Source organism: Rhodnius prolixus, unplaced genomic scaffold (assembly GCF_049639745.1).
Source record: "Rhodnius prolixus isolate KJV_2025 unplaced genomic scaffold, Rpr scaffold_3, whole genome shotgun sequence".
Lineage (NCBI taxonomy): Eukaryota > Metazoa > Arthropoda > Insecta > Hemiptera > Reduviidae > Rhodnius > Rhodnius prolixus.
Genome location: NW_027411603.1, coordinates 5,790,645 through 5,807,144, shown reverse-complemented (window position 1 = coordinate 5,807,144; position 16,500 = coordinate 5,790,645). Strand labels below are relative to the sequence as shown.

The window sequence follows — 16,500 nt, the reverse complement described above, 5'->3', positions numbered from 1 at the left end:
GTTACAACAAAATATATTTCTTTATTTTAATTGTTAAGTTCTTGAGAAGTAGTTCTATTAAACGTGGCATCCTCTAAGCCAGCCAAACTTTTTTTGATCATGGGACCCCCTATATAATTTTTCGAAATCTCCATCGACCCACCCATAAAAGTAATTTTCAGTTAATTAAATTAAACTATTAGGTACTGTGTTTGTACATTTATTTTGTGATTTTAAACACGTATTAAAGTAATTTTACATTGTTTAATAATAGTTTTATGAAAAATATCTTGAATGTTGAAATTTAAATACCTTAATATTTATTAAATAATAAGTAAAGTAACTACAGTATTGCTTCTTAATTAATGAGATAGATGTGTCTGGTGTTTCTTTGCAAGGTTTGCTATATTGGGTTCGAAATTGTTTTTCCTTCGACCCCCTGGCACAGATCGACCCCTACTTTTGTTAAATAGACTCCTGGGGGGTCTATATAGACCACTTTGGCGACCTCTGCACTAAGCAATTTCCAAAGATACCTTTTAAAATTATTTATTTGCTTTAAAAATATCTGAAAATTTACTTTTGATTTATAGTTAAATTTTACTCGTAGATTGCTTCCACAATTAACTGTTTTATACTTTAATTTCATCGGTTATTTATTGAATCGGTTGAAGTATTTTTTTTTAAATACTCAAATATTCTTTCAGAAAATATTTCTTAAATTAATTTTTTTTGTTCTTGGAAAAAAAATAATAACTCTAACAAAAGTAATTGCATGGACGTAGAATTCCGTCTAAATGATATTAGCCTCAAATATTTTTCAGAACAGTATATTTATGAAACAAGTTTAATAACATAACATAATTATTAATGGACAGAATTCCTGTTTAATACCCCACACTTAGAGCGCTAATAGATTGTTGCTAAATTTGGATTACACTCATTAACTTCTATCCTTCTATTTGTTTTGCGTTGTTAGTTGTAGTTATTACTGCTAAATGTATTTTTATATATGTATACTAAAAAAAATACACATACACAAAATGATATAAAAGATTTTGTCTTAAATGAAATAAAAGATAAAGTAGTGACGGGGAATGGACAAATCTCAAAAGATTTTTCCAGAGCACTCTAGCCTAAAATGCTTCACCAGGCACGCAACACCTGTAAAGATAGTGTAATTTTGAGTTCAGTGAACCCAAAAACTCAATTTGGAGAAGCAAAAAATCTAGCTCATCATCACAAAAACCTCATTTCCTCATACATTACACTTTGTAAGTTTGCATTTTCAGCACAATCATTGCCACTAAATGAAACGGCTATCTGTTAATAAATATTTTCGTTCCTAAAAGCGAAGTTTATTTTTTTAAACAAAATTCAATCTCAGTTACTATTGAGATACCAACTAGAATAGGTGGCGATAAGCAAAGGAAAGAATACTTAAGTCGAGTTGGAACAGCTGTAGTCTAGCTACTGTTGGTTAGCCTTGGCGGCTATCGAGAGTAAGAAGGAGATACGTATGTATGCGCGTGGCAGTCACTAGAAGAGAATCGGATTGAAGCATTCATCAACAGCTAGCTTCTAGAAGGAATTTTTTTAAAAGCAGAACAATGTATCTCACACCTTGCAAGACACAGGTAAAACTGCCGTTGACAGCACAACTGGTAATGTCTAAAGTGGAAGAAGAATGGTCTTCTGACAAATCTTCAATTTAGGTCAACTTTCAATGTTTTATTGGCCGATAAAAGGGAAAAAGTTTACAGAAAAAAAGGTAAAAAACTACTCTATATTGGAAGTTTTAGAATAACAGTATGGACTAATGTGGTTGGATACAAATGGAAACTCTGTTTTTGGAATTTAATATATAATGAAAATGATTTAATAGTTAATTATTTTAAATTTCATTAAATTTTAAATATATAGGTTATAGGGGACAAATCAAAAACATAACCTTCCACCGAATAACCTACTAGCAAACTTGCCTCCAAATGAGATTACATTCCTCCGAATAATCTAGGAGCGAAATCACTTTTACATGGCAGTAATTGTTCAGATACAGTGCGAGTGCAATTAACAGTAAAGTGCGGATCTAACGTAGCTTTAAAAAAATTCATTCATAAGTATAGAAAGCAATGTGCAAGACAATTCCGAATCATGCAATTTCAGATTTACTTATTATTTTGTTCCCGTGGAGAAGTCTGGGTATTCTCAAGTTTTTCTTCCCACAAAGAAATTGAAAATAAATGCGCAAAACGTAAGTAATTAAAACATTATACCAAGTTAAAATAAGTCGATAATCTTTTACCAGTGTTCAGATTCGATATTGTCAAATTAATATTTGTTTAAATCTCTCTTGAGATTATAAAGCTGGATAAGTAAGACAAGTCACAAAACAGATAATGAATGAAGTAAAGCACAGCAAAATGCTGCAAAAGAGAAATAAGACCTAATTTACGCCGACTGATACTGCCAGTCTTAATTAGTATTTTATTTGAAATTCAAACTTCTTTGCTACTTTTTAATGTTCAAAGCTATAATTATAAGTTAATGAAGAATTATATATTTTTTTAATATACCCATTTAGAGTAATTATAGCACTAATTAACAAATTATGTTCTTTTTTTTTGGTACATAATATGCGGTGATCATTAGCGCCAATTACAAATTCTTATCGTTTTGATATGGATGAATTGAGAAGTGTGATAAAATTTGTAAATTGCATTTTAACAGAAAATATTAGTTTTCAGTTCCCCTAATGAAAAAAACAAAAAATAAATTGATTTTATCGCGTTTTCTGCCACTATTTTGGCTACGCAACAAAGGTGAGGTAATGAGATAAAATTATTTAGGTCTATCATAATTTATTGAAGTACTCAGTTATTCAAAATTAAAGGCGTTCATAGAGCGCCTATTATTATGCAGGAGCACACAGGAGTTAATTAAATTTGGTATTGCGTAACTTTGAACCGATATTGACAAGTTTAAGTTAACCGTGCTCATGGTAAGTATAGATTTTTACCAAAATATCTCTACTGAAAATTGAGGAAAAAAGAAAATGCTTTACATTTTTTTGGTTAGAAAATGGTACTTGCATAAATATCATAATACTTATTTTCAAGTAAAGTACGCTAATCAAGTCTAGCAAATATAATTTTTTGATATTTTATAAAATTTGCTCATCATATAAAAGGGTTTTTTGATCTGTCTGGAGATTCATTCCTTAATTTTAGTTTTAGTTCAGGCTACAATACAAAAATTAAACCTCTATATCTCTGTTTCCATTGTTCCTATTTTAATAAATTCTTTACCGAAATGTAGAGAAAAGTAAGCTCTACAACTGATGTAAATAGCAATGTTTTAGTAATAATAGTTATTGAGATATAGGAGGTTAAATTTTGGGAGTTTTGGAAACGGTTGAAATTTTAAACATGTATATCTCTCTTTCTATTGTTCCTACTTTAATGAATTCTTTACCGAATTGTAGAGAAAAGTAAGCTCTACAAGTGATATATATGACAATGTTTTAGTGACAATAGTTATTGAGATATAGAAGGTTAAATTTTGGAGGTTTTTGCAAACAGTTGAATATTTAAACCTCTATATCTCTCTTTCTATTGTTCCTACTTTAATGAATTCTTTACCGAATTGTAGAGAAAAGTAAGCTCTACAACTGATATAAATAGCAATGTTTTAGTAATAATAGTTATTGAGATATAGGAGGTTAAATTTTAGTGGAATTGGCAAAAAGTTTAAATTTTAAACTTCTACCTATTGTATATGAATATAGGCAGCATAAGGGTCTGTGACATCTAATTAATTTTAAAAAATATTAATGAAAAGTTAATAAAGTAAAATTACTTAAATAATATCAGTGAATTATTAATGAAATATTGGGTACTAGCTGATTTGTGCACCTTTTAGCGTTTAATCAACCATTATACTTAACTTTTTGTTAAAGGGATCATACTTATGTGTATGTATAAATTTTACCTGAAACTAAAACTCAATTAATTAGAAAAGTCTTCCGTAATTGATATCGTAGATGAAATCACTACTTATTACGTAAATAGTTTTCACTGCAATGAATTCTGACGTTATGTAATGTAATGAACTAAAATTATATTTGTCCACCCTTAACTGATTTCATTCGAATTGGCCCTGCATTAAATCTTTTCAATATTTCCATTGACTTAATGAAAATTTTTATTATTACGTAATACTGGATTTCTGTTAATACAGAGGGTAAATAATTGATCAATTTCGCTTTTCAATAATTGATCAATCTTTCATCCAGTATACATAATAATTCAATTGAAATGACTTTTTTTTAATTTTTTTATAGAAATGTCACACTTTCTTATTTTCAGATTGGTTTTCCTTCTAAAAAGAAATGAAAAGTAGTGTCAACTTGTGAAAATTCTCACTTTCTAGAGGCAGTAGTTTTAAATCTTAAAGTCGCGAACATTCAATGGGATACTTGTAGCCTCTGAAATGCGATCTTGCTAGATGGTACTTGGCACTGTGAGGTAAATGACAATCATAGAGGATGCGCCACACCTCATCTTCTTATCATGGTAATAAAATTCCTTACTACCGCTCTTTGCATTATGTGGAGAAGGCTACATATTCATTTTCCCTCCGTAGATTTCCTTTCCTGGACGATTTAAGGCTTCCTTCCCATCCAACCATATTCTTTTCTTAACATTTTATGTTATACTTAACCATATTTTTTAAAAAAAAGTCCGGTTCGGCTTCAATTTGGTGGATTGCTGGCTTTCAATTAAGGATGCCCATAATTGTACCTGTCTTGTCCTATCTCTATCTTATCTCTCCTACCTATTACATAAAACCGACTCACCATAATGTCGAAATTCTTTATTTCCTGAGAGTCAGAAAGAAATGAAAAATGGAATCAATCAATGACTTACATTACATAGTATACCATATCCCTTTAAGTATCAAAATAATTAAAATTCATCCTGACATTTTATGTAATAAACTCAATCCAGAATCATCTTTCACCAATTCAGAAGAAGTAGAAAAAAAGAAATACTTTGAACTTTTTACTGAATTTAGAAAGGCAATTTTATTTTATGTTTCAAAAAAATATTACTTGCCACATGCACATGTTTAGTGAAATGGTACCGGTCAACCCACTTTTAGATTTGTGTAATGTGATCCTGTAATAATGATGTAACGTAAAAGTAAATTTTTCCAAAGAATTTATTACATTAAATCACTTAAATGCCCAATAAATCAGTATAAATGTTTATTTAAAGAGAAAAATAAATAAATAAATAATAATAATTTGAGTATTCATGTACATGTTATATAAAACGTAGGTAAACCTTTGTTACATATATTTACTTTATTATTTAAAAAAAAAATAAATAAAAGAAATGGGATATTAAATAAATTAAAAAAACTAGTTCTTAACGACTAGTAGCCTCGTTGCGTCACTAGAGCAATCTAGTATTGTCACTGAGAATTAATACTTTCTAACAGATCTGAAAGGTATTATGTAAGAGGTATTATGTCTGTCTTTTTTTTTTTAATGAAACCTGAGACATTTCTTTCTAATTTACAATCTAATTGATAAATAGAAGTTTCCATTGGATTTTGATGTTAGAGAGAAAAGAAAAACGACTTCTTTCTTAATTGTAACCGAATTAACTGAACTAAATTACCATTACTGAATTACATTTTTCAAGCTATTATTTTGAAATATAAATTAGCTTATTCAAAAGGAAATTTAACCTTCTTTCTAATTAGCTTATTGAAATCGCTTTAGCTTTAGTAGTTTGAGAAATATAGGCAACTGTTAGCTAAAAAGTAGTGATACTTAGAAAAAACATAAAATTAAAAATATCTATAAAACGGAGCAGAATCGAGCCATAGTTTATATAGAATATTTATCGTTGCAATTGATGCCTAGAATCACCTCCCGAAGTTTCGACCATTCCTCCGTATACACCCTGTACAATCCTTCAGAATTTATAGAATTAAAATTAAGTCTATAAAATATTTTATTTAATTTTTTGCGCTTGCAGGTGACACTCAGTGAGTAGGGTCCACCTCTGATCCAATGCAAAGAAAATGTTTTATCTTCTTCCCGATTGCCCAGTAAAGGACAGCTGCATTAAAAAATGATGAATATCTTGGACCATATATTTCACTGGTTGGCCAGAAGCAATGAATTAAATGGAGCTCATGGTAAATTACCTTAAATTCGATCCAAGGCCGGTCAGGGTGTGTATGATTGAAGATGTTATTATTAGGTTAAGCCTTAAGCTGCAATGTAAAGACTTAAAGTTAACATTTTCTAGGTTTGGGCACTTATTTCTTGGTTAGCTCGTATTTGCTCAATCTGTATTCTAGTCTTGGAAGCTTGCAGTAAGTAGATGTGGTTTGGTTGAAAAAAACGTTGAAGTCGAATATTTGATCCACCTAATTCTGGAATGTGCTAATAACTCTATAGGAAGAGAACGATTATGGAGGTCTCTGTTATAGCTACTGGATGTCCCTTTACCTGCCAATCTAAATACTATTCTTGCATCTGATGATGGCAGCATTTACACAGAACTCTTTGAATTCATAAAACACAACAGGATAACTCTGTAAGTAATCAAAAATACTAAAGAAGCTTCGAAAGAAGAATTTAAATGGCTGATTTGCTAAGTTCAAGAAGACAAAAACAAAGGGAAAAAAATATATTTGATCACATCGCAATATTTCCGTATCTAGTACGAGGAAATAAAAACTCTTTAAATAAAATTTACTTCTGGGACTACTTCTTCAAAAATATGAAACCATTGTAATACTGGGTGGGTTACAATGAATTCCAGAAACTAATGGCAACTACTAATATTGGGTAATGAATGTAAGGAGATATAGTTCCACATGAGGCACAGTAATTCTAGTAGTTGAGTGTATGCGACTTATCATTCTGTCACAGACATTTATGTGATGAACAGGAATACTACCATGCACACAGGACCCACACTTCTGTGGGTAACCTATATATTTAGGCGTTAGAGGCGCCACGGTAGACGAGCGGTTAGAAGCGAAGCCCGCAAAGCTAATATGTATTGTGTGGTTGTGGGTTCGATTCGTGGTCTAGACCTTGAATTCTATTTAATGGTTAAAATATGAGAAATTTATAGTAAAGCACGTTTGCTAATCGCCTCCACCCACGACAACTAATTCGGTCGTTGGACGTAAAACCCGCCTGAAAAAATAGGCACTACTTTACTTTAATATTAGGCGTTAGAGCAGAGTAAAATAATCTGTTGAATAAATCCTCGTTTTGTTGAAGTTATTATTAAAGGACAACACTTAAAGTATAACTCATGGCCGCTCGCGCTAAAAATAAATAATTACTATAATACTCGCTCTTAAAAATACCATAATTTATCGATAAGTACGTGAATTTTATAGTAGTTATTGCAACAGAAGAATCGATACAATGTTGTATTGGAACAACCATACAAATTACGTTTAGTTACATACAGAAAATGGGGCTACACATCATTTAGAATTAAACGGGTTCGGTTCCCTCAGACTGGGGTTAGTTAAAGGTGGCTCACTGATTAAATAATATTAATACAATAAACATGGCATACTACGGCGAATACAATGAACGAAAATATTTATTTATCAGTAAAGATTAAATTATTTTCTCTTCTTATAGTGAATATTAGTTGATGCTCCGCCTGGAGCCTGACTTGTAGTAGCAACATCAAGAAACTCCAGACAACAGAGAACAAATTTCTCAGACTCTCCGCTACGCACTAAAATTGACCCTCCACGAGACTGCATCCATTATCCCGCAGTACACTCCTACATCCAAAATCGTCTGCTGAAACTCCTTTCCATCTTAGACTGTCATCCTAATCCAATCTGCCATGACATAGCCTCATCATCCTCTTACGATCCTTCTATTCAAAGAATCAAACACATCCTTCTCTAATTTTCTACACTAGCTGCAGGTTTTTCCTCTTTTTCCCCTGCATTCTTATTCTTCAAATCTTAACCTTTCCACATACCATTGTTGTGAAGGTTATAATGTATTGTACATTGGCACTTCATGTCTGTATTTATTGTACATATTTATAATGAAATATTTATTATCTATCTATCTGTCAGTTGATGAAGGAATTGCAAAGAAGTTTGTTTTTTTAATTTATCTCTGATGCTGCTCCAAATCATTGCAAATCATTAGCAAGTGGCCCTTTGTGTTAAATAGGTTGCAACTGCCTACCTTAAAGGGACGTTTCACCTCCACTTCTTCTCCAAAACTTCCATAAGAGGAAAATGCTATAAATAAAAGTTATAGCTCTGTATAAGTGCCAGTGAGGGTTAGAAGAAAATTGCAACTAATTGGAAGATCGATTCGGTAAATTGGCACTTTTGGTGAGCTGATTTTGTTGTAAGGTTCGTTGTTAGTTCCTATGGTGACATCGATTCGAAGTATGAAATTCGATTGTTCTGCTTTATTTTCTATTGATTTTTTTTTGTTTAAATCAATGCCTCAAACCAGATCAATTGGAGGTAAAAAGCTAATATCGTGAATTTTATCAAATTAATGACATTTTGATGGTACAAATATTTAGAAGTTCTCATTATAGAAAGATATGAGATCCTCTCTACCAACAATTACCTACAGAAAACAGACTCAAATTACACGAAATCAAATATATAAATCACATAATCAAAACTCCAATCAAGAAGGCAGTTACATTACAGCCAGCTGATATAACCACAACAGCGTAAAACCTCCACTCTTCTCGTATACTGCACACACGCAGCTCGTTACCGTATTTATTTCTATAAATACCATTGATGTTTTCATTACGATTGATGTAAATATTATTTTTATAAAAATAGTAAGAAATATGTTGTTGTTTAGCCAGCCAGAGCTCGTTACGATCAATGGATTGACGTCAGCTGGTGGCTTGCAATTACCACCCACTCAGTGGGATCTCAAGACACCACTATTTGACACTCCATACGCTGCCTACGCAGTTAACCTGCCCCTCTACAACATAAAATGTTAGTTCCTAATATTAAAGTACTAACTAGATAATTGTGTCTCATTCATTCAGTAATTATGCCAGCTGGTAGTTGATTTAATCCTGGAAATGGTTTCTTTTGAGTGAATCGCTTCGTTCACCACCATTCAACACAATCGTGAGAACAAGAAACCTTTTCATTTAAATTGATCTCATTTTTGGTGTCTGAGGGCTTTATAAATTAAGAGGTGTGCCATTCAGGTGGGTGCATAATGATTAAGGTATCATATTTGTTTTATTTCTTTTCCGCCTTAGCATTCATTTTGTTTCTTGAACTCATGTTATTTCACCAACGATCATGCAAACTTGCACCTTTATCTTTAATAATGCGACTAAATGCATTATTTTTAGTGTTTTTTTTTCACTATAGATTATATCAATACCTTTTTTTCATCTATGTTCTTAACAATTTGATTACGAAATCGATATACTTGGACTAGATTAAAAATATGTTCTTTTTTTCAAATCATACGCGGTTCGATCAGAACTCTGGTCGGTTGCAACATTCTAGTGGCACTTTTTTTTAGTCCTTTTTGTTTTTTTCACAGCTTTATTGTTGAAAAACTGATGTGTTTTGTGCTTGTCTAATAGACAATATCTATAAACTAATTAAGAGATTTTTATGAACTGCTTGGCAAAAAAATTTTATTGCAGAAATAGAATGGTTTGAATAAATTCTGTTACTTTAAAATTCTGGACCCTCCTAGCATGGTGCCTTGGTATTTCTACACGTAACTTATTCTGATGAGAACAAAGTATTACGGATAGCTCTAATATTATAGATCTGAAGACATAGCTTTGATGGGTGCAATGCTCATCTAAATCTACATTTTAAAGTAAGTTTATATTTTTCTTTATTTTCTTGATTACTGTTGCTTATAATTTGAGAAAGAATAATTAGGAATGATACAAATTTAAAAATATTATTCAATTTGGGCTGCAATGCAAGGTTTCTTACTCAATAATTAAAATAATTTCCTAACATTGGTTACAAACATTCAAGCGCCGCACGACAATCAAATTTTTTATTATATTATTTCAATTATGATCAAATTAAAGAAAAATTAGTGCTGAAAATTAAGACAGATTTACTAGTAACTAAGAGAAAATAATAAACGATAAGTTCAATCAAAAAATTTGGTAAAAAAGCATGTCTGTGCTATCTAGCGGCGTTTGGAAAGTATAAAAATAAAAACTAGAAAAATAGTACTGCATTCAGTCGCCGCTAGATGGCTCGAAATTTACAGTATGTACTGTTTTACAGAAGACTGGAGGTCTACAGTGAACTTGAAGATAGAGTTGATCTGCTTGGTTGCATAGCAACATTGGATTCACAGATAGTAGCTTATTTACTTTAAGGATGTAAGGTCGTCTATTGAAAAGAAAAACGATAAGTTTTATTCCTTTTATTTTCAGTTATTTGTAATTTAAGGAACTATATTCCATTCCAATTGTAAAAAGAAAATTTCAAGGGATATGTAAAGGTAAGTCTAAATCTAGTAAGTGTAAATTTTATTTAATTATTACAATAGTTGTATAATTTGAAGGAAAAATACGGCTGAGTCTAAGACAAATATCCAATATAAGAAGATAGCGAACATTAACTGCAAAATATACGATTAACTAAAAGGAATCTTTCTATTTCAAATTATAAGAAATATATTTTTCTTTTAAATCTGAGCACAAAAGTGGCAGTGTCTACTATCTAGCGGCGAGTGCTAGAACTATTGCTGAAAGGTTAGTTCCTGGTAGTTCTAGCAAACGTCGCTAGGTAGCATGAGAATGTACTTTTGGTACTTTGCTTGTCCTATTGACAGAGAAATTTTATTATTTTGTAATATTTATTGTGCAAATAATCTTGTTTAAAATAAAGATGCTTCTAGGCAACTATTTATTAAATATAGGTTTTATTCTACATGCTAAAGAACATAAGGAAAATGTACAGTATTGTATATATTTCCAAAATTTACTTATTTAAAGAAAGATTTTTTACTTCAAATTTCATACCATAATTTATTGATTCATTTAAGCCTTTTTTTAAATAAAGTATGTTAGTCTGCAAGTGGATGGGTTCGCGTGAATTGTTTAAAAAAAACTATTTAATATCAATTATAATTAATAAAAAATGAATGAGTTCTTGTTGACTTCAGAATGAGATAATATTTTCTGTTTTATTTAAAAGGATAAAACTTGAAAGGAAACATTAAAACTAAGGTCTAACATTTCTTTCGGATTTTTTTTTTTAAATGGACATCATTGCTTATATTATAGGATTGTGTACGCATCTGGAATTGAATTACTTGTAATCACATTGCTCTGAAATTTAGTTTTTTTTTTGTTTTGCAAATTTCAAAATGTTTGTTTTCTTCTTTTGCAGAATAACCGCTGGAAATCATTTTGCAGTAATGAACTTTAATGTTGTTACTTTCTGATCGTTTAGTAAATTTAGATTTATAGACACTGTAGAGAAGACTGATTGAGCAAATAACTCCATTAGAAAATGAGCCAGTTACTGCAGTCTGCAATGAAAACTACTTTTTTTGGTAAGTAACTCCAATAAATTTTTTTTTCATATACTTTTATTTGTATTATTGAGCAGAAATAGTTAAATTAATAGTTTAGTAAGTTTGTGGATGTAATTAGTAATTAGTAGATAATTTATAAATAAATACATTTTTATAATTTTTAAGTCCGGAATAATTTTCGATACCCCTTGTGAGAATTTCTTTGATTTTTTGGGGGGAGTTTTACATTTGCTTTTATAGTTTTGAATTGTCTTAAAGCTATCAATTTTTGTAATTCTACGTGAGTCAAGTCTCTTTGTCAAAAAGTAGTTGACATTTTCTACTTGCTTACACTTTTGAAATATATATACAAACAGACTTGCACGTTATGATTCATATGAATAATAATTCAAATTAGTCGATTAGTTAAACAACGAATTTAATCCTGCCAATCGAGTTTCTATTATTTTATAGAAGATAGATATTTTCATTTGTGCATAGTAAAAACAATATAATAAGCTTCTCATTCACAATCCTAAACAAAGATGCTTGGCTGTTTAAAAATTTACTTCAGTCAGTAATAATGATAATAAACATTTAAGTAAATCTTGTGCAGTATATTCGCTGACCAATTTAGTTTTAATTTAGATTTAGTCTCTTTAATGGTAAGTTTAGATCATTTTTACTAAAAGAGTTGAAACAGTGTAGATTTTTGTTTTAACCATCTTGATTATTATTTCTTTGTTGTAGAGAGCTCGCTTATAAATATATAGCGATGTCACTGACATGTTACGACTGTAAGCAGTGATCTCCAGCTATCTCCATTCAGTTCTACAAGCCATTCTGTTCCAAAATAGACAGTCACCAGTCTCAGTACTTCTGAAGGTGCTTTATCTTTTCAAAACTTCTGATATGTAAGTACACTAATCATGGTATTTGATTACTTTATTACTCAAGAAGAGCTTATTATGCCTTTTTCTGTTCTTTTAAATTCTTACTTAAAATTAACTACATACTCTAAATTTTCTTCTGATTCGTTAATATTTCATTTGAATCAAACTATTATTCCTAGCGAAAAACATTTTCTTTTGCCTAAAGTGCTGCCACTTCAATATTCTTCAGTTTCCAATTAATTTCATGTTTTCTGCATATAACACATTTGTTCGACTTAATTTACGTAATTTACGAAAGAATATTCCATTCCAGTTGTAAAAAGAAAATCTCGTAAATTATCAAACTTTTATGAGACATGTTAAGGTTCTAAGAAGTGTAAATTTTATTTTATTATATATACTGTTGTATAAATTGAAGGAAAAATATGGCTAAATTTAAGTCTAAGACAAATATCCAAGTATAAGAAGATAGCGAACTACAAAATATTCAAATAAAATAAATCTTTTTTTCTCAAATTAAATATTTAAAAAAAAAATCCAATTGAGCACAAAAGTAGCATTGTCTACCATCTAGCGGCGAGTTCTAAAACTATTACTGAAAGGTTAGTTCCTAGTAGTTCTAGCAATCGTCGCTAGATAGCATGAGAATGTACTTTTGGCACATTAGCTTGTTAACTGTCTCTATATAGACACTAGTAAAAAGGTTATGATAATGCTCGTGTTTAAATAAATATTCTTCTACCAAAATTAACTACGTATAAATGTATGCATGAATTTAAGATGTTTAAAGGTTAAATAATTACAGATATAATTGATCGTCGCCATAATCAATAAATATCTCTGTAAAACAAATTATCTCATTGTTAGTACCATCATGCTTTCAAATACCCTCCCAGAATAACCCCTTATAAATTCTCATGATTTTTATATTTAAAAGTACTTCTTCTAAAGTTTGAAAGTACAGTTTTGTGTCCTCATCAGGTAGGTTTCCAATAAATGTTTTCCACTGCTAAAGAATTAGAAGCTATACTAATTTTTGTAAACACAATCTATCGCTATAAGTTTTACTCTATCTAACTTCTTGAGGGCTTGCCGATGTTAAAGAAGAAGAAGGAAAAGAAGGGTTATAGTGAAATTAATTATTTTTTAATAGTTAACATTTGCTTTGGTTGATGTTTATTACTGGATTTACACCTTTTCTACTATTTTGGTCCCAAAGATAGCTTAAATTTTGTTTTATAAATTATGAATACCAAAATATCTTATCATCGCCTTATTTCAGAAAACATCAAACTTCGTTAATGCTGCTTCTAAAAAATGCAGAATCTATAAGGCAGCATAATTTTTGTTAGAATAAGTTGCTGTATATTGAGATAAAGGTATATTAAATAAACACTGATTATATTTTGTTGTTTAATAGCCAGCTGAAGTGAGCACAGTATTAGAAACTGCAGTCATGAGCCTTCTATCCTGTATCCAGTGCTTTCCAACACTTTGCGAGCTTGCAGCCTAGTAATGCTCAGCTTTCATCTGGAAAGGATTACCTCTATGGACCCTTTTTTACATCCAGCTGCACACCAATAATATTAGGTATTTCTCATCAAGTGTATTCTGGAGTATAAAAAGTAATGGAATTCTACTTACCACTCTGCATGTGTGTTTTTGTTATCCAGGTAATCCTATCTATTATTTCATACGTTCCAAGTATTACACATAATCTAAAACTATGTTTTTGATAAATAATCTTTCCTTTTTTATCTAAATCAATATGGTTTTAATTTTTACAAAAATTGATTGAAATATTGGCGAATGCTGTTGCATTTTCAATAAAATAAAAGCATTCTTCAGCCTGATTAAATATTTTTCAAAATTAATCATGTTTGTAAGCAAGCTCTTTTTTAACAATAAATTTCCTTTAAAAAATTGTAATTTTAATGGAAAATAGTAATATTTAAAGGATTTAAAAAAAAAAAAAAAATTAAATATCGTATTGTATTCTAGGAAATATTAATAAAAAAAAAGTTCTCAAGCATTTATTTAAATTTACATTTCAAGTCTGTATCTTAAATCATCAAATAAAACTAAATATTTTTTAATCTATTTTCATAAAAATGATAAAACTAATTTATCATTAATTAGTGCATTTTTCGGAAAAATATAGTACTCCTTTTATTCCTTTAAAGATAGAAAGTATCTTTAAAAACGGTTGAGTTTTAATGCGTAGAATAGTAGAACACTTGGAATTCAAGATTAACTCCTATAAACACTTTATTTCATTAAATAATGATAATTTTCAGATTCAGCCAATACTAGGAGTATATTCTGTTCATCAAGCCTATTCATCAAATTAAAACTAAAAAGACGTTGAGAAAACATCGTCTAAATGAGTATGTACAAACAACTTTTGTTATGAATCAATTACTAAAAACTAACAATATTGTTTAGATATTTGTAATTTGCATGTTTGTATCAGAATCTTATTTATTGTATGATTTTCTGACTTTCATGGACAGAAAGTATTGTTACTTAGCAGGAAAATAAAGGAAAACGTTTGGTTTTAAAAAAAATCTATTTATTTAATACTAATTTTTTGTTAACATACATAGTTTTAGTATTTTACTCTCTTTGATATATAAAAATACATATATTAATTAATAAATAACAAAAAGAAGTGCTAAAAATCGTTAAAATTAGGTGAAAAACCAAAAGAAAAAATTAGTTCCAAAAAAATCCGTCAGAGGGCGCCACTTATCAGAGAAGTTATATAGTAGTTCACATATTTGCCACCAGGTAGCACTGCTGTAACCTTCCCTATATATACAGCTGTCAAGGCAATTTCTCTTCAGTACGACTTGAATGATGCAGGGGGATAGATCGCTCGTCGCTCCAAACTTATATCATCTAGTCTAGTCTAACATTCATCACCTCTCTCTCAAAGAATCATGAGGGGAGATGTCGCTTCGACGGTTCTAGTCTAACATCTATCACCTCTCTCTCAAAGAATCATAAGGTGCGGAGATGTTGTCGCTTCGACGGTTCTCCCCACCCTGCCCCGCCCTTCCAACGAACTTAGTTATATACCCATCCAGAGCAAGATGGCGGACAGTTCACTCACCTGATCCAGTGGCCACTAGATCGCTCCAGCTGTCTATTGCTCTTAGCACACTCTCACGACTCTGCCAGCCATCTTTAACCTTCCTCTTAGGTTATCTTTTTTACTTCTACCACTCTTTAGACTCTGTAACCTTCCTTTTAGGTTATATTTTTTATTTTTAATGCATTTTCTTCATCATTTTGAATATTAATAAAATATTATTCATTATATTCGTTTTATTTTTACTTTTTCATGCTAATTAACAGATTTAATAGAAAATAAATTAAATGAAATTTTAGACTTTTTTATTCAGCAACAAAATTAATTTTTTTAAACATGCAATTTTTTAATGTTATAAAAACGTGCATATTACGAGTAATAACTACTTACTCTTTTTTTTTTTTTACAGATTCCTAACCAAATTTGTTGGTATATTCACATTTGATTGATCTTTTACGACTTCTTCACTTGGGCTTCCACTGATGTACACTTTTGCAGGCAGTACTCCAGTATCAGCAGGATTCATTCTGAAAATCATTATTTATTGTAACTTGTATAATTAAAATGTTCAGTGAGTTTTACCTAGCATTAAGAAACTAGAGAAAAAAATCTGTAACAATTTATGTATATTATAAAAGTTTAATAAAGAAGACTAATTGATATAAAGAACTGACTTTTTTTTAAAACCTAAATCTTTTCAATCAATGATAATGAAATATATATATACATTATTAAGAATATACATATATTTTATTCGTTTGTGTGTGTGTGTTTAAAGTATATTAATTAAGCATATATAAACAATTAGAAAGTTCTTATTAACTAGCGAACTGTGTAGATGCAGTAGATTGCTTGACAAAAAAAGTGCAAGATAAATACATAAACAGGTTACATGAGATGCAGTGAAAAATGCAAGTGTATGGTGGTAACATATAAGTCTAGAGAGTCATCAACATTAT

At 30.1% G+C, this 16,500-nt stretch overlaps 1 long non-coding RNA gene across 11 annotated transcripts; it reads left to right on the top strand.

Moving 5' to 3' along the window:
• The first annotated feature begins 1,006 nt into the window (after window positions 1–1,006).
• LOC141453720 (uncharacterized) lies at window positions 1,007–16,091 on the top strand. 11 transcript variants are annotated; one of them, XR_012458140.1, is made up of 12 exons: window positions 1,010–2,233; window positions 4,347–4,553; window positions 6,030–6,228; window positions 6,306–6,372; window positions 6,458–9,251; window positions 9,705–9,886; window positions 10,315–10,534; window positions 11,428–11,593; window positions 12,305–12,468; window positions 13,868–14,037; window positions 14,745–14,834; window positions 15,951–16,091. It is a non-coding gene; the product is annotated as an uncharacterized lncRNA (long non-coding RNA). The 11 variants fall into 11 exon arrangements; XR_012458138.1 differs by having other exon boundaries at window positions 1,014–2,233; window positions 6,306–8,374; window positions 8,888–9,251; XR_012458137.1 differs by having other exon boundaries at window positions 1,014–2,233; window positions 6,306–8,391; window positions 8,888–9,251.
• The last annotated feature ends 409 nt before the right edge of the window (window positions 16,092–16,500 follow it).